Source organism: Platalea leucorodia (genome assembly GCF_965183815.1).
Source record: "Platalea leucorodia genome assembly, chromosome: 5".
Lineage (NCBI taxonomy): Eukaryota > Metazoa > Chordata > Aves > Pelecaniformes > Threskiornithidae > Platalea > Platalea leucorodia.
This window is the reverse complement of record NC_138827.1, coordinates 18,822,021-18,844,139: the sequence shown is the minus strand read 5'-3', so window position 1 is coordinate 18,844,139 and position 22,119 is coordinate 18,822,021.

Below are 22,119 nucleotides of genomic sequence, written 5' to 3'. Positions count from 1 at the left end.
CTCCATGGGATTTTAATGCCACAGCTTTTCATCTCAAGGCTGAGAAGCTATGTTTTTAAATATAGAATATTAGGATTTTATGACAAAATCAAACAACACTTGCTGGAGAATTGATTCTGCGCCTTGTTTCCCTCCTAACTGGTACTACGGTATTACTCCTCGATGAGCAATATATCAGCCCTGCAGCAGCACAGGGTTTGGTTTTCAGGACACTCTTATGGCTGGCTTTTCAGCATGAGGAATAGCAGCCCAGCTGCAGATGGGAGGATAAAAAGTCCCTCTAAAATTCCTCCGGCAGATCCATACTCCATTTCTGGTGGTGTGAAAACAACTGCACAATTGATTGGCTCTTAAGTCCAAATTTGTGAGTTGCAGAAAGTCGCTGGCTCCAAAGTCACTTAAATTCCCCGCAAGTCCCAGAGGTGCTGTTAGTTCTCAGGAAGCTGAAACCGCAGAGCTGAGCCCCTCTCCTGCACACCCACCTGCCTGGAAAGCATCTGAGCCTTGGAGTGCTCATGTAACCCAATTGCTGGGGAATGGATCCCTGCCCTGCAACAGGGCAGCTTCTGCGTTTGGTTATGCAAGAGCAGATGAAGAATCCCAATCTTCCCCTTAGTTATTCCTTCCCTACTTTCTCCCTGATTGCTCAGTACAAAAGCTTTGAGCCATCTTTAAACCAAATTGCTTCACAAATGACAAATAACATGAAAATAGGCCTCATAACCAGGAATAATGAAAGAAATCATTCACTTTGATATCAGGAGATGGTCTGTGTTAAAGGAGCCCTTCAGCCTGAATAGCAGAAAAGCACATTGCAATTTTCATGTACTTACTGGGATAAAACACGTGACTCCATGGATGCTGCAGCTGTTGTTTCACACTGGTCTTTGCACTTTGATTCTGAATTGCATAGGTTATCTTGACACTTGCTGATAAATTTTAAATCACCTCTTTTGCTGTATGTGAGAAGGGGTAAGGAGAGCATATCTGAATACAAACGTTAATGATATTTTTAAGTCCTCGCCAGAGAGTGGGAACAGCACTGGGGACGGTGTTCAGCGATGTGTCCCCATCTCTGAGATCTGCCTGCCACAGCGGCCGTCCCTTGTCCTGGGCCTGCAGCAGAGCACAGTTTTCTGCAGAGGCTCTGCACAGACAGGGCAGCCAGGCTCACACCGTTCCCGTCGCTCACAGGGACAGTCTCCAGGCTCACCCTCCCACACGGCACAGAGGCTGCCCGCCCACTGCCGACACTGCTGCGCTGGGGCTGCAGGAGCGATGCCCTCTGCATGCCCCAGCACCAGGAGCTGGGAGCACCCTGGGTGCCCACAAGGCCAGCTGACAGGGTGACAGCAGAGTCCCCATGAAGTTGGCCGGACTGCAGGGTGTCTTGGTTCCTCTGCTGGCGGGAGCAGGGCAGGCTGGAGAGCAGCGGGGCACCTCTGCAGTGCAGAGTCCCAGAGCCCCGGGCTCACCGAGCATGAGCCGGTGGCCCCAAGCTGCCCTGGCTTCCAGTGTGTTGCCAGAGTTGCCATCTCCGCCAACCCCTGGAGAATGGCAGTCAGAGGAGACCGGTGGCCGGCAGGACCCGAGTGGACCTGGGGCCAAGCCAGGTTGCAGACACCACCGCAGGCTCTGCCCTCCGGAGGAGACCCCCTCCTGCCCTTCCCACCCCCTCCGCTCAGCTCCTCACCCACACACCATTGACCAACACAATAGTCTTGGTGTAATTAAACAAACATCTGAGCAAAACCTAATAATTTTCAAAAGCTTTTATCTCAGCAGCTATGAAGATAATGGCTAAAAATAGGTGTGCCCATACCAAGTGGCAATTAAAACATCGTCATTTTGATTCCATCATGTTTTAATACACAGAGGGCTCTGCTGGGAGTTACATTACCTTGATGTGGCAAATTTGCTCATCGAGACGTATAAAAAGCAGGGCAACTCAGAAAAGCACCAGAAAGCAGACCCCTGCAGAGCTCCCCGGTCAGATGTGCCACACTGGAGGGAGGCAGGCGCTGCCAGTGTCCAGCATTGTGCGCCCGCAGCGTGGGGTTCGGCCACACAGGGCATGGGGCTGGCTCCTGGCTGCGGCTCCCTGAGCGCTGGGTGGCCGTGCCCAACGGAGCAGGCGAGCCGCGGCCAGAAGCAGGGCTCTGCACCAGCTGTGGGGCTCACAACATCCCTGGGGAGCACCCCGCTTCCCAAAATCCCTTTACAGCACATTCCTCCACCTGGTCTGACTGGTGCAGCCACAGCACCGGGGCCTTTTCTCCACCTTGGCGATGCCTTTGCCCTTCTCCCCTTTCTTCTCCGGTTCAGACAGAACAGCTCAGGGTTCAGAGGGAAGTTTGCCCCGAAGAAGTTCAAGTGTTAGGAAAATCTCCGGTGCAAACAGATTAATTAATCTAATCAGACGCATCTCTAGAGGAATTGGATTAGTGCTTTTTGGATAAGGATTGTATTAAGCTGATAAGTTACAAATGCAATGAGATGCTGATTTATTGCAAAGAGAGGACTTGACAATTCTCACAGGTTCATGATCTCATCCTTAGGGCTGCGGGTTGCTGCTGAGCAAATAAAACAGCAACGTGCTCCAAAGTTTTCTTTGACATTGCAGAAGCCACAGAGCCCTGTATGCCCTGGCACCTGCCGGCAATGGGCCAGCTGTGCAGCCGGAGCTGCACGGGCACCGGCTCAGCAACCCCCATACCCAGTGCTACTGGAAAACTGAACTTTGGGGATCTTCCCACAGCACCTGCCCATGCCCAGGGGTAAAGAGTGTCTGTGTGAGTATTTGCATGCTGTTAGTCACCCTGCTGTTAGGTCTGGGAGCTCTACCAGGGTTATGATACCCTTGGGAAGGCCATGGGCGTGCTCAGAGGGGGCTACAAAGTGTTAAACTACTCCATGACATTGACTGCTCTTTCTTGCCAGTTGCAGCTCAGTTCCACGAGGGCAAAGGCTGATGTACCAATAAGGACAGCCAAGATTTGATTTTTTAAAATTTATTGCCAGAACATGAGCATATTTGGGGGAAGGTTTTCTCTGAAGATGACACAAAATTCTGCTCCTTGCCTAGCTCACACTTTAAGTGCCAGAAGAGACTTCTCTGCTCTCGTCTTGTGTAAATGCAAAGCGCCATCTGTTTCCTCTTGTACCACAAGTCTTGGCATGCAAAGAGTTACCAGGTGCCTCACTGTCTGTTTTCACTCTGAGACAGAAGATTCCCTGAGACACTTAATCAGGGCAGCACATCCTTTACAGTACGTCCATTGACTGTCCACAGGACACCAGACATCCATCCCCCATTTAGTCAAGTGTCACTGGTAGTGTCTACCCACATTCAGCATGTTTAAATGTACAAGTGCAGCCCACTGCCTGTGAGATCCAGTGCCATTCCAACAGCTTCCCTCTGTGCCAGCTGGTGGCACCGGGACTTGCTCTGGCTCTTGGATGGGAACGTTTCCAAGGTCCGTGTCCCCCAGGCAGGGGACAGCATGGATGCACCGTGGCACAAGGAGCTGGCTCCACAGTGTGCCCTAGGGCAAGGCATGGTCCTGGCTGTTATGGGGAGGAACTGTGTGTGCATGAAGGGACCAGGTCACCTCGCTCTTCATCTCCTGCTGACTGGTGTACAGAAGGGGACAGGCCAGGAGGTCTCCTTCGCAGGTAGGGCATGGAGTGGGCAGGAGCACATCAGCAGGGCAAGGTGTCCAAGCATGGTGACAGCCTTCATTAGGCGCTCGGTAAGCTGTGCCACGATGGCTTTGTCAGCAGCCGTTTTCCCCACCTCCGGATTTCCTTACAAAGCTGTTGCTTTTCTTGCTGCAGTTCCCTCAGCATCACTTCAGGAGCCCGAGTGAATGTCTCTACACAGCTACACTTGTCCTTTGCTTGGCTCTGTGCTGCCAGCACAGCAAAAATACAACTGAAACGCACATAGCAGCAGCCGCCCGGGAAAGTGCCATCGGTCACAGTTACAGGGTGCTTAACAAAGTGTAATGAAATGGCAGGTGCAGGCGCTGCGCTTTCTGGAGCCCCATCTATTAGCGGGGAGGGGACGTGAATGCTAATCCTCCAGCCCCGCTCACCCTCCAGGCTGCGAGCTGCAGCTGCCCCCAGCAGCAGGCCTGGCTCTGACGGGGACGTGGCTCTCTGGGTCAGCACACCAGGCCCGGCTCCCCACAGGCTTGGGGCACACGCTCAGACCTGCCAAGGAAGCCCCATGGCACCTGCTCTCCTCCCTCCTTCACCTTCTCTGGATGCCTGAACAAAAGCAGGCAATGGAGAAGGCTGGCTGGACACACCTCCTCCTCCTCCTGAGCCTGGTCTGGGCTTGTTCATGCCCACACAAGGATCTTCCGCACGGAGGCTGCCCTGGCTAGCCCTGCAGGAAATGCAGCAAATCCTCCCCTTTTCCAAGCCCCCCAGATCCCCTCTGTCACCATTCCCGGGGTGACTGTGCAGTCTGGGACAACGCTGAGGACCCACCAGCACCATGAGGAGCAGAGGGGATCCCCGAGATCACCGCTCTGCGGACCCGAGCGTGACAGGGACGCCAGCTGCCTGCGCGCCTCTTGAGCATGCACGGTTAATTCCGCTGGGAAAGCCTCTTTATGAGCAGGCAGCAAACACACCCGCTCACCGCCACCCGCCTTGCCAGCCGCGGCCTCTCCTGCCCCAGGAGAAGAGGATGAAAAGTTCACTGAGTGAATTTCTCAGCTGGAAGAAAGGCAGAAACAAACACAACTTGAACTATCACAGCAGGCGCATTGTTGCCTGCTGCTCAGGAATCAAACAGGCAAGCAGGCAAGTGGCTGATCTTAAATACAGGCAGCCACTCCCCGAGAGCCAACCACGGCATCCAGGAGAGGTGGAGCTGCCTCTGGCCAAGGACCAGCCTTTGTTTCTCCATCCTGGGCACCACACAGGGCAGGAGCCTCCCGCAGCCCCAGCAGGCAGAGGTCAGCCAGTCCCAAAGGTAGCCGGGCTCTTGGGCAGATGCAAAGCTTCTGCCCACAGTCAAGGCAAAGCCTTTCCTGAGCAAGCAGATCTAGCTGCAGTGCTCCTGCTGCTGCTCAGGAACAGCAACGGTAGGAACCGGAGACTCAGCTGGGCTGGGGTGTCCGGCTGCCCTGCTGCTCCAGAGGGGGACAGCAGCTCCCTCCCACTGCTTGCCATTTCTGCTGTCCTGCCTGGGGCGAGGGAGCTCCCCTGGCAGCTGGGGTTTGAGAGCCTCTATACTTCTCCAGGGTTTTTAGAGCGCCTTCACTGTGGCAGTAAAGTGCCACACAAAATTAAAGAGCCCAGAACAGAAAGTTGCTTTTCTTTCTGTTCCTTCAGGCAGAGGAGATAAAAGAACATGTCATTGCTACCCAGCTTTGCTCCGCACGAGTATATTGCGCCCATATACCCAGGCAGTGTGACAGGCACTTAGACTCCACCATGCTCAATCACGCCAGAAGGCAGCAGCACACAGCCCACAGAAGGAAAGGGTCCAGCTCCAGCCTGGCAAGTCCGTCAAGGGAGTTTCTGCTCGTAGAGGAATATGCAGCACGCTACTTTCCTCAGGGCAGGCAGCTCCTGGGTGCTGGGGAGAGGCAGGGCCACTCCTGCGGCTGGACCGGGCTCCCCCATCCCACCAAGCCTCCAGCCAGAAGCCATTTGGCAGCACAGCACAGGGGGCTGGCACAGGACCAGCAGGGTACAGAGCCACATTGATGGGCAGCACCTCCCAGGTCGCTCGGGCCTCTCAAAAACCCAGGGTGGCCTGGAGGTTTGCAAAGCCAGAGCTGAAGCGGGCAGCGCGAGCGGTGGCCCTTGCTCCGTGCGGCAGCTGCGGCTCTGGGCAGCATCGGGCAGCACCAGGCAGCACCTGTTTGCACTGTGCCTCAGCTGTTGCGGCATGCGTTTGCCAGGGAGCTGGGCAACCCACATCCTTACTTCCCTTGCCTTTTCCAGCCATGTGAGCTTGCTAATTACAAAACAGCCACGTGTTTTCTGGGTAAGACAGAAATCTAGCGGAAGTGGTGATCTTGCCACTTCAGCACAACCTGTCATTGTCCTAGAGTTAACAGAAGGCATTTTCCTACTGTATGTCTTTTCCCATTCCCCAAAGAGATCTCCAGCCGGCACGGATGGCAGTGCCGCTAAAGCCCAGCCTAATCCTGCTTCACTCATTACTGCAGAAGGTGAAGGAAGGGTTTTGTTGCTTTGAAGCCTCTTCAGAGGCTCTCTGGGGGGCTGATGAGCACGAGGTGCTCCGTACTGCCGGGAGGGAGGGTCTGATGATTAGCGAAACCAGCTGCTAGCTCCACAGTGGCCCAAGCAACAGGAGTCCCCAGGTGAGCCACATGCAGAGCCAGGCAGCAGGCTATCAGAGAGCCATCTTGATAGAAAAGGTTGGTGAAGGAGGGAGACAGAGCTCTGTCTTCTTTTAGCCAGGCTTTCTCCAGAGCAGCAGGGCTTCAATTCAAAGTCTTGCAGGAAAAGAATATGCAAACTTTCCCCCTCCGAGGCAGTCCTGCCAGGCCTGCAGCAGGAGCAACTCCCTGCCGGCGCAGGCGGCGTTGTGCGAGCAGAGAGCACACTCTGCTGAGCCACCGCAACACCGCAGCCTGGCCGGGCACGGTGGGCGACGGCAGGGCCTGCTGAGAGGGAAGGGTGCCTGGCTGGGACCGGGCCTGCAGCCCATCCTGCTGGAGCCGCAGGGCCAGACACCTGCCCCACATCGGCCCCACACAGGCCAGGTACAGCTCTGCCAGCACGGGCTCAGCACAGGCCCCAAACCTGCCCTGCAGACGGGGTGCAGCTGGGCTCACTGGCCCAGGGGCTCTGGCCACAGCAGCAGAAGCGAGGGTGGATGCCACGAGGTCAGGTCTTCCCCAGGTCACCCCCCTCCTCTGCAAGGCAGGAGCTGGGAGAGGCCCCGCTCCGAGGAGCTGGCGGTGCAGGCAGGGCAGTGCAGGCAGGGCGGTGCAGGCAGAGCAGTGCAGGCAGGGCCGTGCGTGCTGGCCCAGGGCTGAGCCTCCCAAAGCCGCAGGCCGGCAGGGGCTGCCCTTGCCCCGTGTGGAAGCAGCCCGAGCCGCCTGGCCCGCAGGGACCTCTCCAAGAGGCCCGCCTGTCCTCAGGCAGCGTGGGCACCTGGGCCCGGCCCGGCACCCGGCGGTGGGGACACGGGTGCTCTGCGGGGCGCCCTCCACACCCCCTCCGCTCTGCCCTGCGCGGTGGTGGCCCCGTATCCCGCTGCCGGGGGAGCTGGGGGCCACGGGACAGCTCGAGGGGCTCGCACGGCCCTGCGCCGGGCCTGCTGGTGAGGGACGGGCGGCTGCCTGCAGGCCGGCCTGGAGGCACGCTCGGCTGTGACGGGGGCTGCGTGAGCTGGGGTCCCACAGCGCAGCCGGGGGTCCCGCATGGCCGGGGGCTCCCACAGCAGAGCCCGCTGCCGCGGGCACGGCCTCCCGGGCCTGCCGCCCCCGCGGGGTCTCCGCCCCCGGCCCGGCCCGGCCCGGCCCAGCGCCCCGGGCACTGCTTCCCCCGCGCCCGCGGGCGGCCGGGCCGTGCTGGGCCGTCCCCGTCCCCGTCCCCGTCCCCGTCCCCCGCCGGCCGTGCGCCCCGCGGCCGCCAGGGGTCGGTGTCGGCCCGCAGAGCCCCGCGCCGCGGGGCCGTGAGGCCTCGGGCAGCCCCGCCCGGCCCGGCCCTGCCTCCCCTGGAGAAGGGGGCGGCCGCGCCCGCCGCGGCTCCCTGGCCGGGCGAGAGGCCGAGGCCGCGCCGTCGGGCCTTGGGCAGGGGCCGGCCTGTCACACCGGTGAGCGCCCGGCCCACCCCGCGCTGCCGCAGGCCCTGGCCGTGATGGCGAGATGTGTGGGACCGGCATGCCTATGGCTGCCGGGCGGGCAGGGGCGGCCCAAGGCGCTTCTGCCGGTCCCACTCCTCTCGGGGGTTTTCCGAGGGATTCCTCGAAACCAGCTCCGCTGCTCGGTGCAGTGCTGCAGGGTTGGGTACACACACAAGGAAATCAGAATAATTTCCTCCAGATTAGGAAATCGAAACCTCCAGCTAATCAAGTTTTATGCAGCATTATTGCTTTTCCTATGCAAAACCCATTTAAAAATCAATCTTGCTTGAATGGGAGCAAAAATACATGGCTGCAGTTGCAATTCCGTCTGATGCTTTTAACATCAGTTAGTCACTAATTGTGTTAACGCGGTGGTGTTGCTCCACTGGACGGGGACAGGGTGTAGTCGCGCGGTTGCGTCCGTACGTTTCTCATCTCAGCGGGGGAAGAAGCCGTGCCGGGGATGGGCCAAACCCGGCCGTGCCGGCAGAGGGATGTGATGCCTTGGCAGAGCCCTGGCACGCCCAAGGTGCCCAGTCTGGGTCGAGGAGAGATGTGGGGAGGCACCTCCGCTCACCCACCTTGCTCTGCATTTTGCAGGGCGTCTCCTGTGCGCCCTGGTGCAGGTGCCCTGTGAGAACTGCTCTCCCCTGTGGCAGCAGACAGCCAGGCAAAAAGTTAACCCTTGTCACTTATTCAATATATTGATCACTTAATATTTAAAAAATAGCTTTCATTCTTCCCTCAAAGATTTCTGAAGGCCTTGGTGACAAAGACTTATTTTATAATCGATAACTGTTAACATCATGTTAGGCCCATAATTCATGCTAAAACACTTGGTCCATCAGTCATCAGGTTACAACGTTCATTGGTCAAACTGCTAAAATATTGCCTGCTGCCTCTGCAGCCAGAGCAGGAGAGATGTGCCAGCTCCCCCGGCCCACTGCCTGCCGGCAGAAGCTTGGCTCCCACCTTGCTGCTGCAGCACCCACAGCTGAGGGTGTGAATTCCCAAGGCTACTGTGAACCCCAGGGCTCATTTACGGTGCCTTTGGCTGCTCTCGGTGCTTATGGGGCACCCACCAACAGGTCCCCATCCCCTCAGGCACCCTCCAACATGTTTCACCCTGACACAGTGGTGAACACGGTGTGTTTGAGTTCTAGTATGCTGTGAACGCAGCAGTTTCTCAGTGACTGCTCAGAAAAGCACATGGCAGCTCCACCACAAAAAGTTGGCTCCCTATGGCCAGGCATAAGAAAGTTTGGAAATCATGTAGCCTTTGCTACTCTTGTTTGGAAATATTTGGCTGAGTTCATGCTTTGCAAAAAGCCAGCACAAAAGACAGGTGCGAATCACATGCAAGCCCAAAGCTCATGAGCTGCTTTCTGCCTCCAAGGAGGATGCACCATTGCTAGGAGCTCTGGTATCTCAGAGACCACTGCAGGGAGGTCCAAGCTTCACACCATGGTGTATCACAGTGTAACTGGAACATTTGCAACATTGCAGCTGAGTGAGATGAAAAAAATTTTTTTGTTTAAAGGAAAACCTTCTCATGTTACTTAGGATCTGACAGATGCTTTAAAAATGTTTTGTCCGATGGAGCCCTGCAGGACACAAGGTAACATCTTCTGTGACCTCTGTCCCTCCCTGGGGCCTGGGAGAGCGGCTGCCGCGTCTGCAGGCAGGGAGGCTGGCTGGGGTGACAGCAGGCAGCGTTGTTCTCGTTGTTCGGTTTGGACCTGTGCCCAGAAAGTTTAGCGGCGGAAGCAAAACTGCAGCACTGAGTACACTGAAAAATAAAATCAGTGGGAGAAGACTGTAACAAGGAGATTTTTGCACCAGAGCCAGGCAGTTTGCTGCTGTGTCCCCATCCCTGAGTAGAGCCGAAGCATTCTGCAGCCGCTCAGAGTTTAGCCAAACCATCTGGGCCGGGTTGCCTTCTTGAATGGCTGAGCTGAATTCGTGACCCTGCAGCTTTCACACTATATGAAATCCTTTTGCTGACCTTCTCTTGAGTAACTTCCTCGCTCACAACTATTTACCTCTTTCAGCTGCCGTTAAACCCTTCTTTGGGCTTTACAACCCAACTACTGCGGTTTATTCCAGTGTGGATGGTGCGGGCTTTGCATTTTCCATGAAACACCATTTCCATACAATGTTTCATAGTCACAAAGCCGGACCGGGGCATGAGGCCTACGTTCCCGCCAGCTGGGCACTTGCTGGGCTCTTTGGGTTGCTAAGAGAGACCTATGGTATTTTTCAGCTCGTTCCGCCGTGCCCCTCCATGCTATCCCAGTGGTATGTGTAGGACGTGCTCCTGGTCAGGGCTCAGGCTGTCAGGACTGTGTCCTGCACAGACAAAAACACAAGCAAGGTTAATACAGCGGTGCTTGTGCCACCTGTTGTTGGTGGGTGCAGGATGCTCTTGCTCCATGGCATACTGCCCCAGCCCTTCTCCTCCTGCTTCCAAAGGGTGCCAGGCCACGGTGCCCAGTGCCCTTTGGAATGCAGATACCCAGCTCTGAATCACCCTGCGGTCCCTCATGATTTTCGGTGTAAAGGTCCCGGCATTTCGCTCTGTGCCAGTACCTAGGAGAGGGAGTTTTGCTTTTCCCTTGTTGTCCTTCCTTTCAGCCTCCCTCCTGCCTGCAGCGCCTTCCCAGCCCTATAAATACCTGCCGCTCTGGAGGAGAGCTCTGCCATCGTGCCTCCCTGGCTGCCCGCCCCACAGGCTCACACATCTCGGCACCTTCATTCTCAGCATAAACCCTTTAAATCACACCTCGTCTAAAAGCATGAGGGACTAGCAAACAACAGAACTTATATTGGTTCTTGGGCCATCTGGGAACCTGATTTAGATGTAACATTTTCTGCAGTCACCTGGAGGAGGCTTTGGATGAAATATTTCAGGGCTATTGATTTCTATATCCATCAGTCAATCCCCTTTATTCTTCCTTGTTACTTCCAAAGCCATTGGTGCCTAACAAACCACCCAGGCTTCCCACTGACTTAACACGGTTCCCTCAAGCGTGCACAGCCAGCCTGTCCCACTGCCCACACGAGGTGACAGAGCACGGCTTGTTCACTGGTCCCAGAAGCAAGCTGTCAAAAGCCTCAGCATGGTCAGTGTGTCCAGCCTGCCAGGGTTACGTCCTGGAAATAATCTCTCCATCGTGGTTTTAGCTGGAGAGCTCCTCGGCACCTGGTGCTGCTGCCCGAGCAGCCACAGCCACGGTGGGTCGGTCACTCGCCAAGCGCGGCAATGACCGCGGTGTGCAGCTGGGGCAGGCAGCATGGTCACCAGCTGCGCCTCCGCCAGGCCGGGGTGTGGGTGCTCATAGACAGGCACCCAGTGCTGCTGCTGCTGGGGACAGAGAGCGCTGTAGAGAGTGCGGCGGTGCTGGGCCGCAGGGTCCTGCCATGCAGGCCGGAGGAGCACGGTGCAGGAGGGGAAATCCCATCTGGCTGCAGTGTTTTAGATAAGGCTGCAGCTCTGGGGATAAGAGGTGCAATAGAAATTAGTATAATGCATGATACAATGCTCCTTAGCACTTGCTGATGAGTGCGGGAAGCTGGAGTCCTTAATAAACGCTTCAAATTGATCCTTTAGCAGTTGCAGCCCTGGAGCTGGGGTGGGCGCAGCCAAGGCCCGTGGGCTGTAGTAGCAGAGAGGGCGGTAAATTCCTGGGTTCCTGCAGCAGCACCAGTCGCTGCTCCTGAAACTGGTTGTTGCCAGCAAAGTGCTGTGCTTGGAACACTAGAGAGCAGTGGGCTTTTGCAGGGACTGCGCTGCCTGCCCTGCCCAGGCTCTGCGCTTCTGCATCCTCCTGTCTGGGGGAAACCGGCCTTAAACTGCTTGAGGGGGCTGTGGCTGGGAGCGGGGCTCAGGCCTGCAGGTCCTGTGGGAGACCCTGCCTGTGGCCGCCCTTGCAGGCACGGTGGGCACAGACCCCTTCTCTGGCAGCAGCTCCCCGCTCCCCCAGCCCAGTTTTGTAGAGACCTCTCCTGAGGTGGAGGATGGGGAGTCGCCCCTCACAGCCGGGATGTCCCCAGCCACCAGCCCTCCCTGGGTGCTGCCCTGCTGAATTGCTCCTGCTGCCCTGGCCAGGCCCTGGGGCACCAGCAAGCAAAACCAGGGCAAACGTAGCATGGCAAGGCTCAGTTCTCCAGGGCCTCCCTGGCTTTCCCTGCCTCACCCTCAGCCTTCCCTACAGGAGACACCAGCACCCACAGGAGCAGGTTTCTTTAAACAAGGGCGATGCTCTATGAGGCTTCACACTGAGCTACTCGTCCAACACCTACAGAAGGCTGTGTGTTTATTTTCCCAGAAAAGTCAATGACTGAAAAATGAGCTTTCTAAGTTCACCTGAGTTACTCCGGATTGATATTTAATGAGAACAGTAACCTCTGACAGCTGGGGCAACACTGTCCTGGCTGTGCAGTCAGTAATACAGACACTCAATAACGAGGGCGTAACTGCACCGACACAGCCTGGCTTTAACCAAATTAAAAGCTCGTGCAATTTCAGATGCGCAGCCCAGTCCCTTGTCACCTCTGATTTTTCACTAACTTTTTTGCACATCAAATACCTCATCGCTCATACCTGTCTCTGCCCCTCTTGCCCTGACTGGGGCAGGGGCGTGGGGGTTACCAAGCCCCCATGTATGAAAGGAAAAGAAGAGGAGAAGGAAGAAATCATTATTTAGCCCGAATTTAAGGCTGTGACTGGAACTTTCATTAAGGGAAATTAAGTGGTGCTGATCGTGCTTGTTGCTTTTCCTGGCTGCTGCTGGGGCCGAGCGCTGCTAAGGCTGTGATGCACAGAGGTGCTGGGCTGCAAGGCCTGGATAATTGGGTCCTGTGCAGCCGACGTGTCCATGATTCACAGGCACCCAGGAAGAAAACAACGGGCGGCTCCAAACAAACCACGCACCACTCCTGGGTGCCAGGGTGTACAGAGGCGAGAGGCGTGCCTGGGGAGCGGGCTGGGGGGAAGGACCACTTCTTGGGCACCAAAGCAAGAGGAGTTTTAATTAAATGAAGTTGGCAGCTTGTTTCAAGTCCAGTAATCTTCATTTCATAGGGTGTGCTGCAAAAGTGTCAGCTGTTAGAAACTTAATGCTGTGTGAAACTCTCGTAATTAGGAGGAGCAGGGTCAACATGTCCATCCGTCATGACCTCACAGGGTGCAGACAGAGGTAACTGAGGCCATGATTTCAGTTCAGGTACTTCGTTATGTAGGTGGCTGGAGAGCAGCCTGGGTGAGGGTGGTCCCCCAGCAGTGATCCTGGCCTGGCAACTTGCATGGGCTGTGGAATCGGCTTCAGCACCCGCTGACCCCCAGCCTCCCCAGGGACCCAGCGGCCCTGCAGCACGGCCCCGTTCCCATCTGGAAGATCCAAGGGGGGGACGTGACTCAGGTGTTGGCAGTGGATGGAGCCCCGGCGTGCCATTGTGGTCGCCCCTCCACAGGATGCCAGAGGCCGTCGACCCCGTTGCTTTGCTCCCCCATCACAGCCAGCATCCCTGCCACGCTCCGATGATTCCTGGGTTTGTCAGTGAGCAGGTGGCATTAGTGGCCAGGAAAAGCAATTTGTGAAGAGAGGACTCTTGCCTTTGCAGCCACCTCTGCAATTCAGTTGTTCAGTGTCTCCAAAGTTTGGCACCGGCTGAACCCGGAGTGCCAGTTCTGTATGATAAATATAGCATCTGTGCGCCGCTGCTGGGGATAAAAGATTGTTGATGACCTTTCTGAATGAAATCTTGGAGCGCGTGGAATAAATGTAGAAAAGGTCATAAGTGGAAACTTTTATTATGTGGTAAAGTCAAATGTCATTCCTAATCAGTTAGTAGACACCTGGGCCTGCAGTGCATGCCTGCCTGCTGCCACGTCCTCCCCAGGAGCAAGGAGAGAGGCTGCCAGACACACGCTCTCCTGCCTGCACGAGCCTGCCTGCACAGGCAGGCGTGCTCCTCCAGCCACCCCACTGCAACAAGCAGGGTGCTCCAGAGAGCCACCCCCCCAGGGACCAGGCTGTCCCCCCCCACCTGCTGCTCACAGCTGCAGGGTGTCCCCCAGCACAGCTGCAGCTGCAGCGTGGCTGAGGGGTACAAAACCCAGAGCGGGCAAAATTAGCCAGGAAAATGGGAGCAGCTCTGGCAGATCTCGTCTTAAAATGAACCCAACAGAGCATTTGGGGGTTGTTATTGTTGTTATTATTTTGTAGTATTTCTAGACAATGTGAAGTGGCTGAAATCTCAGTCCTGGATAAAGTGAGATGGGGATGAGGTACAGCATGCCACCGCGGGACCCTGCCAGGTGAGGATGCCTTTGGGGAGGTGTGAAGGGGACCTGCCGAGAGGCTGGGTGACAATCTGTGCAGTACGTCAGGGAGCAGCCTGCCAGGGGAGGTTCATGACCTTACCTCTGAAAAACGCAAGTGCCTGGAAATGTTCTGACCATAAAAGCATTACATGGAAGATGATGCAAAAGAGGCACAATCAGGAAAAACTCCTGCGAGTGCCCCGTCCCCTGGGCCCAACCAGGGAGCAGGAGGGCAGTGCCCGGCGGGGGCCGTGGCAGGGCTGGCCCGCTGCCTGCCTGCCTGCCTGCTTTTCCCTACCTGCACCAACTAGGAGGGAGGGAGGGAAAGCGCGTCTGTGCACGAGCAAGCAGCGGAAAGGCTGGGTAGCATTCATACGGATGTCTTGCTCCAGGACCACTGTGAGTGGATATGATAACTGTGCTTAACACAGGGCTTTAATGTTCACTTTGGTGTTGCAAACAACTTTTTCAGCTGCATGAAAAGCAAAATGTAGACAAAGCATTTTGTTTTCAAAGGCTCATTAACTGCAGCTGCAAGCCAAGGTGCCACTGAGAGGAATCCTCGGCAAGCTCCTCTCTCGCTGGGTCTTCTCCTGGCTGCGTTTCACAAATGTTTCTAAGAATGTGAGTTTACTTTGTGTGAATGTTTTAAGAAAGAGTGTAATTTAAATTCTCTTCCCAGTGCCGGGGAAGATGACTCATACATCACTCTGTTATTTTCTGTATAATAAACAAGATGGAAAGCTGGGGTTGGAGGAGCTGGACTTAACAAATAGCTGAAGCTCTTTGCATTCAAACAGAAATGACATCAACATTTAAATCCCAAACAACCCTGCTAAGATTACATTTGCAGTCAGTGTAAAGGGCCCAGACAGCCGGGAGCAACAGTGCAAATGCGTGTTTGCATTTATCTTTTGCAATAAATATTTCCAGTTGTGTACATAAAAAATTACATAATTTTCTGGGTTTCAACATTTTGGGTCTTTCAGCGCATACATTAGCAGTCTGCTATGTTTGGGCCTTTCCATAATGGGCTCGGGAATCAGGAAGCACTTTGCAGCCGCAGCTCTTTCAGCAGGATGGCGGGATGGGGAGGTGGGATGATGAAGTGGCTGCAGCGGCGCAGCCACAGGGCCTGGGGTGGGCGCAGGGGCGAGGAGCTGGGGGCAGGACCCAGCCTGCCCGATGTGCCGTGCCGCTCCCCAGGGAGCCGGGCAGCCTGCACCCCATGCTCCCGCAGAGCCATGGCCCCCTGCATGGGAGCAGCACGCTGCTTTTGCCTGCTGGCCTCAGCTAAAGGGGCTGCCTGCTGGGGCACAGCCCTGGGACCAAGGGCCTTGGCAGGGACTCAGTCAGGGTCTCAGCTCGGCCGGCTCCGCAGGGCAGTGGCAGGAGCTGTCCCGCGCTCTGTCACTGCCGAGGTGAGAGGTGTCGTCTCCCTGCTCAAGTCCAGCTGCCGGGATCCTGCCGTGTCTCTGTGGGATGGGAAAGCCCTTGGGGAGCACTGTTAGGCTGTGACCAGGCCACCTCCTCTCCTTCGCCTGGGCACTTCTGCACCTCCCCAGGCCCTGTCTTTGCCGCCATCCCCGTCACTCTCCACCACTCTTCTACTGGCCTGTTGGCGGCAGGATGGCCAAGTGGGCCCGGCAGGCCAAAGAGACCGCACGTCTGCCTGGCTGCCCTCTCACCCACCCAGCTGGGCCCCGCTCCCTGTCCCCCCCAGCATCCCCGCTGCTGGCAGCTCGCTGACAGAGGAGCAGTGCCAGAGCTGAGCAAGCAGTGCTGGCTTTTCTCTTTCTCCCTGTGCAACTGTGTAAAGGGGCAAAAAAAAAGTGATGGTCTAGCCCCCAGTGTCTAATGGAGAAATGGGAGGGTTGGACACATCCCCATCAACAGCCAGTCCCAAGGAGTGAGGGCAGCTGCCTGCTAGGCTGCAACCGGCTCCAGCTTCAGCTTCCCACTGCCACATGCTCGGTGGAAGTTTTAAAACACATCCCTGAAGGCTCAGAAACAGCCTCCCCAGCTGCCCCAGTGCGCTTGGCTCAGACCACGTCCCTCGCCCAGGTGCCAGGGCTCCCATCCCACCGAGGCACCATCCCCAAGCCCCTGGCACATGCCCCGCAGCGGCTGCTCGGCTCCCTGCAGGGGCCAGGCAGCCCCGGCATACCGGGAGCCTCGCCGGCTGTGCTCTCCCACCGGCCACCCTGAGCTGCAGCCGCTGTGGAGGAGAGAGGGAGAAACCACAGAAAACAAATTGTTTTCCTCTTGCATTTCTCTCTTTTGCTAAAAGCCCCAGCACAGTAATCTGAGTGGCATTGTTTAGCCAATTACTAATTTACTACGAATTAACTTTAATGCATTAATAAATGTTGTCATTTTCCTGACAAATTATCATAATAACGCATTTTAATGGGCTGCAGGAGTCGGGAGAATAGTGGGAAATAAATATATTTTAGTATTACTTATTCACTAGATCTGTACCTAATTATATTTGCAGAATAATTACACTGCCACTGCTTCCCCAAACTGCGTTTGTGTCAGCAGCAGGGTGGTGATAAATCCCTGCCAGGCGGAGGCAGCCCCCCCGCAGCGGTGATTACAGCCTTTCATCACCTGCGGGGGAGGCCCCTGGGTGACACTGTCCGGCCGGGCCCACCGCCAGCTGTCCTGATTTACTTACCTCTGCGCAGGAGAAACTAATTCAGGAGACGAATTGCTGGAAGGACCCTCCATGTGAAACATGAATCATTCTTTAATCACAGCCTACCCTGGGCTAAAGAGCGCAGCTCCAAGGTACCGGCAGGAGAGGAGGGCTCCAGCCCAGCCTGGAGGATTTGGGTACTGCAGCGATGGGTTGGAGGAACCCCCTGCATCCCGCCACGGCCCTTCCGCAGCCCCCGAGCATCACCCTGGCCAGGGGTGCCAGAGCCCCAGAGCCACAGGGTTCCTGTGCAGAGACGAGGGCGGTGGGGCAGGGTGACGGGGGGCTGGGTGTGCAGGCTGGCTCCATCAGAGCCTGGCATGTGGCACCGGCTGCCTGCAGAGGGGCCGAGTGACGGGCTCCCATCTGCCACGTGAAAGGCGTAGAGCAGAAACCATGAAACACAGGGCCTGGCTAGCCCGAGGGCTTCTGCTGCCATTCACGGGTGGTGTGCCACCCCACGGGGCAGGGACAGGGACAGGACAGACCGGCAGTGCTGTGGGCAGGGCGCTGGTGTGGACGGAGCGGCTAGCTGTTTTCACGGATGCAGGAGGACAGGAGGACAGCAAGACAGGAGGACAGCCCTGCACGTGCTCTTGTAAAGGTCAGCGCTCGGGCTAGCCATGGCACCGCTCCATCCTACCACTTTGTGTGGGCTCTGAAGGGTCCTGGACAGCAGCAACGAACCACAATTATGCGAGACCTTTCGATCATAACAGATTTATTCAAAACTCATGCATAAATATTTATGTCCCCAAAGATTTTGAACAACTATTTGGCATAAGCAGCGCAAATATTTAAATCAAACCTGACTACTGTGCATTGCAAACAGACAGGGCAGTTCTGCACACGACGGGACCTCTGGCAAAGCCTGCCTGTGCGCTGGCATTTCTGGGAACCCCACAGGCTGCTGCCGACGTGCGTGGCACGTGGGCCTGCAGCCGTGGATGCCCTCCTCCCCCCTGCTTTCAAGGTGATTGTCTCAGCCACGCAGGCAGCTCCCAGGTGAAGGGGAGCGCCTCTGCCCAGCCTCGTCCCGGGCTGGGGGACGGGGCAGCCCCAACCCTGCAATCCCCCTCCTGCAGCGGAGGCTGGCACACAGCATTGCACCTGCAGCCGGCAGCGCGGTCCTGCAGCTCCCAGTGCCCAGGTGAGTTAGCAGTAACTGGACATGAGTTTCAGCCCCTTTGTCCCATTCTCACCCCGTCTCCGAGGGCAGCACACTGGGTGTGTGATGCCTGAGGTACCTGCAGTAATGAACAAAGATGTATTTGCTGTCATCAGACAGCATGAAAGGTTATGAAATTATAACTGGCTCCTCTTAGCATTGATGAAGCATGCCCACTTCAGGCAAATTGCCGTTTTCCTGGTTAATGGTATTTCAGCTGCTCTCCAGGGAGCTGCCCGAGGGCCGGCGCAGGGCTGTCCCCATCCTGCTGGCAGCCAGAGCTCCCGGCCCCGCAGGGCTCGGCAGCAAAGGGCACAAGCCGGAGGAGCCAGGGTGCTGGGCAGCTGGAGGCTGATCTAAACCCCTCTCTGCTCCTGCTCATGCCGCTGCTCACAATGCAGCTCTACAGACCCGAAAGCAAGGACAATGGTTCATCCCCCGGTGCGACCGCCTGTGATCTGTCCTCATGGAGGAGATAAGCTCTTTGCTGTAGGAAATGCAGAGACTTCACAGGTCCTGCCTGCTTTCTGATCAGGCTGTGCATTAATGACACGATCGATGCTCATTGATTGTTCAAGGCCATAATATCAGGATGCTATCAGCTAAAGTGGCAATTGCACAGAGACCCGGTGTCTCTGGCAGTCGCAGTGCAAAGCAGAGATAACAGAAGTCCCGTTCAGCACTGTTGAAATAATTGCTCAGTCTGTGCCGCGCAGGTGAATGTGCCGCTGCACTTCATGGCTGTCTGGGTGAGTGATGCCGTGCTCCTTCCTGGCCGGGGGTCCAGGCACAGCGAAGGGACAGAAGAGGTTCCTGCTTCACTGGCGTCCCAGGGTGAGTTGCTGGTGTGCAGAAGAAGCAAGAGTCATTCAAGAGGTCACTGAAAGAAATTTTTCTGCCTTGAAGCATATGGGGATTCTCCGCTTGGACACAGGATGCTCTGCAGTCTCCTTCTGACAGGAGGAGCTCGTCAGCGTTTGTCTTTCGCACTCAGTTATAAGACGTGGGTGAGGCAAAGCAGACCTCAGGGATGTGTTTGGGCAGCCGCATCTCCAGGGCCTGACTCCCGCCGGAGGCTTGAGGGGGCAGCTGAGCCCCTGTCCCGCTCCACCGCACAGGGCCGGGCACTGCCCTCGCGCGGGGCAGGACCAGGCTCCAGGCGTGCTGCCTCCGTTTTCCCTCTTCCTCAGGTGCCTCGCCCAGCTCCCTCTCGCTCTCCGGGCTCTCAGCTAGCACTCAGCAAATGAGGCGAGCAGCAAATAGCCTCGTTTACAAATACCCTGGCCATACCTGGAACTTACACAGAACTGGATCAAGAAAAAAATGCCCACAAATGTGCTTTTACTGTATGATTTCCTCGTAAGTTTTAGAAAACAGCCCCAGTTCTGTCCCTTCCAACAACAACAAACAGATCCTCTAGTAGGTAAGGCGAGAAAGCAGCAAATTGCAGCGATTTCCTGTAGAAATGGGCTGGTTTGAGGCTACAGATGTTGGCACCAGTCTGTCTAAAATAAAAATAATTGCAGACCATTAAAATAAGCGATCTCTTCAGATGAGAAACGATTATGCTTTTCAAAGCCAGCACACATGTCTTTACACCTAGTAATTATCAATTGCACAAGATACCTACTCTGTTATCTCAACAGCATCTCCAGTTATCTTTTCAGGGCTAATTGCAATGGATTTAATTCAGAACTCAAACACTAATGATTTTGACCTTTACGCTTATTCCTGAGGTGAGATAACACTTTAAAGGCTGCGCAAAACTGATCTGCCTGTTGTTTGCGTGGCGCTTCCCCACCTTTTAACAGGGAGAACCCCCCTTCCACCCCAGTCTGTCCTCCCTGGCGGCTCAGGCCGCTGCCAGGGCTGGCAGGGAGGCGGCAGGGGAGGCGGCGTGCGGGCCCCAGCCCGCCGGGGCGAGCTGCCATCTGGCACCGCCTGCCCAGGGGATGCTCTGCTGCCGGGGCTCTGGAGTGGGTCCGTCCCAGCCTCCCCTGGGGTGTGCGGCCAGCAGCATCCCCCGCCACCCCAGCCAGCCCAGAATCCCAAGGGAGTGCTAGTCTAATGGCAACACCGCACAGCTATGGTCATTCCTAACTCCAGATTATTTACAGTGAAGTTTGTAAATGTCCCTACAGACTTCCCCAGTCAAGCGGGGATGGAGAGAGGCTGGAGGGAAGCTCTCTCATTGCACTCTGTCATAACCCACAGCGGCCTTTGTTCATAAGTACTTCTCTTGTCACTGTGTGATGGTTAAAAATCACCTTTTAAATCATTTTGAAAAGCATCTATTGAAGTCTGGTCAAGCAGCAGCTTTGGGGAGCAGAACCATGCATGGTGCTGCAAAAGCTGCACACAGAGCAGTGCGAATCATTGATTTATTGTGTTTCACCGCTTTGTCTATGCATTAAATGTGGACGAGCTTCTCACGGGGCCCCACAGCATTCACTCCTGGACAGTGTTTACCAGCCTCTTCCTCTCATTTAAATGTTAAGCGGGTGGTATCGGGGGCATCAAGGGGTGCGCAGAGAACCCGGTGGAAGATTAACACCCTCCAGGTATTGCTGGACTCCACAGTCTCTCCAGCTGGATACATCTGTGGGCGCACTGGTTATTCCCCCAGGTGCCATCTCCTGCACCCCGGCGGAGGCCGGATCCTGGCTGCTGACGCGTCCCTGGGCCCTGCGGCTGTGGGCTGCTCTGTGGAGCAGGCACTGTTGGCCGGAGCAGGGCAGCCCCGCGCTCCGCAGACCCGGGGAGGGCTCCGGGCTCTGGTGTGGCCAGGCAGAGAGGCACCCAGCCCCCGGCATCGGCGATGCGGCCATGGGCCACGTGTGAGCGCTGCTGCTAGAGGCTCCACGGGAGGTGGAGGTGGTGTCACAGCTCTGTGTGGCTCGGGGAGCGAAACTTTCTCATCTGCTCCTTCTTCAAAGCAGATTTGATCTCCACGTTTAATAAGCACATGTCCTAGCTAAATCCCCTTTTTAAAGGGCCTGATTTCTTTTCTGTCTTTGAGGAAGATGCTTCCCTCTCGCCTAATTAAAGCCTCATTTCCATGAGGAGCCTTAGAGTTAGCTGGAGTCTCTACTGGTGCTGTCCCCCAGCGGGTCTGCAGCTGCTGCTGGTGGTGGTGCTGGGCTGTGCCGGCCGGCACACTCTCCACTCAGCCCCACTCGCGTGGGCAACGCCACCTCCGCATACGGCTCCTTGAGTGAGGCTGAGCCAGCTGCGGGAAGGGGAAGGACTGCGAGAAGGTCCCTGGGAGGCAAGAGGTCCCTGGGTGGGCAGGAGGTCCCTGGAGTGCAGGAGAAGCAGTGGGTGGTCAGGAGGTGCGGTGTGTCTCTCCCCATGCCTTGTCTGCTGCCTCCAGCACCTGAGGAGCAAATTCAAGCACAGAGGAATTGCAAAGCAGACAAATGTCAGGAGTAAGTGTGCAAGAAACCCGAAAGGTAGGTGGATTTCCATCACACCCTTAACACTGTCATTAGCATCGAATGTTTTCATTATAAATGAGCTTAGAAGTTCTTCTTTAATCTCCAATACAAATCGTCCTTATTACTTGCAAACCTGTTCACACTGGGTCGAGCGCTCAGCCCTGCCTTTGGAGCTGACGTGTGCCCCCTTCCCCTCTCCTGCTCTGCATTACATTTGTGAGTTTTAATATTTAATTGGTGTTTTTTGCTATTTTCGTCTTCTGGCACTTTGCCGCGGTTGAGAGCTGGAGGTCAGCAGCCTGGCAGAGTGGAAGGGAGGCTGTGTATTAGTTCATCAGGTTTTTATAATTTATTTGTTATGGATGCTACACCAGGCCTTTCCCAGAACCCTTGGCTGCCTCCATTACCTGTTATTTATAGCCTTCTCTTTTCCTTCCCTTACACCTTGGCCTCTGTCAGCCTCAGTGATGGAGCCTGCGTCGGGGGGCCAGGACCCCACAAACCTCCCAGCTGCTCACCGAGACCTGTGGGGAGACCGAGGGGGAGAGCCAGGAGACCCGGGAGCATGGGTGGCGCAAGCACTGCAAGCGTCCCCAAACGACAGTTCAGTGCCCAAGGGGACAGACGCCCTGCGGCTGGAGGTGC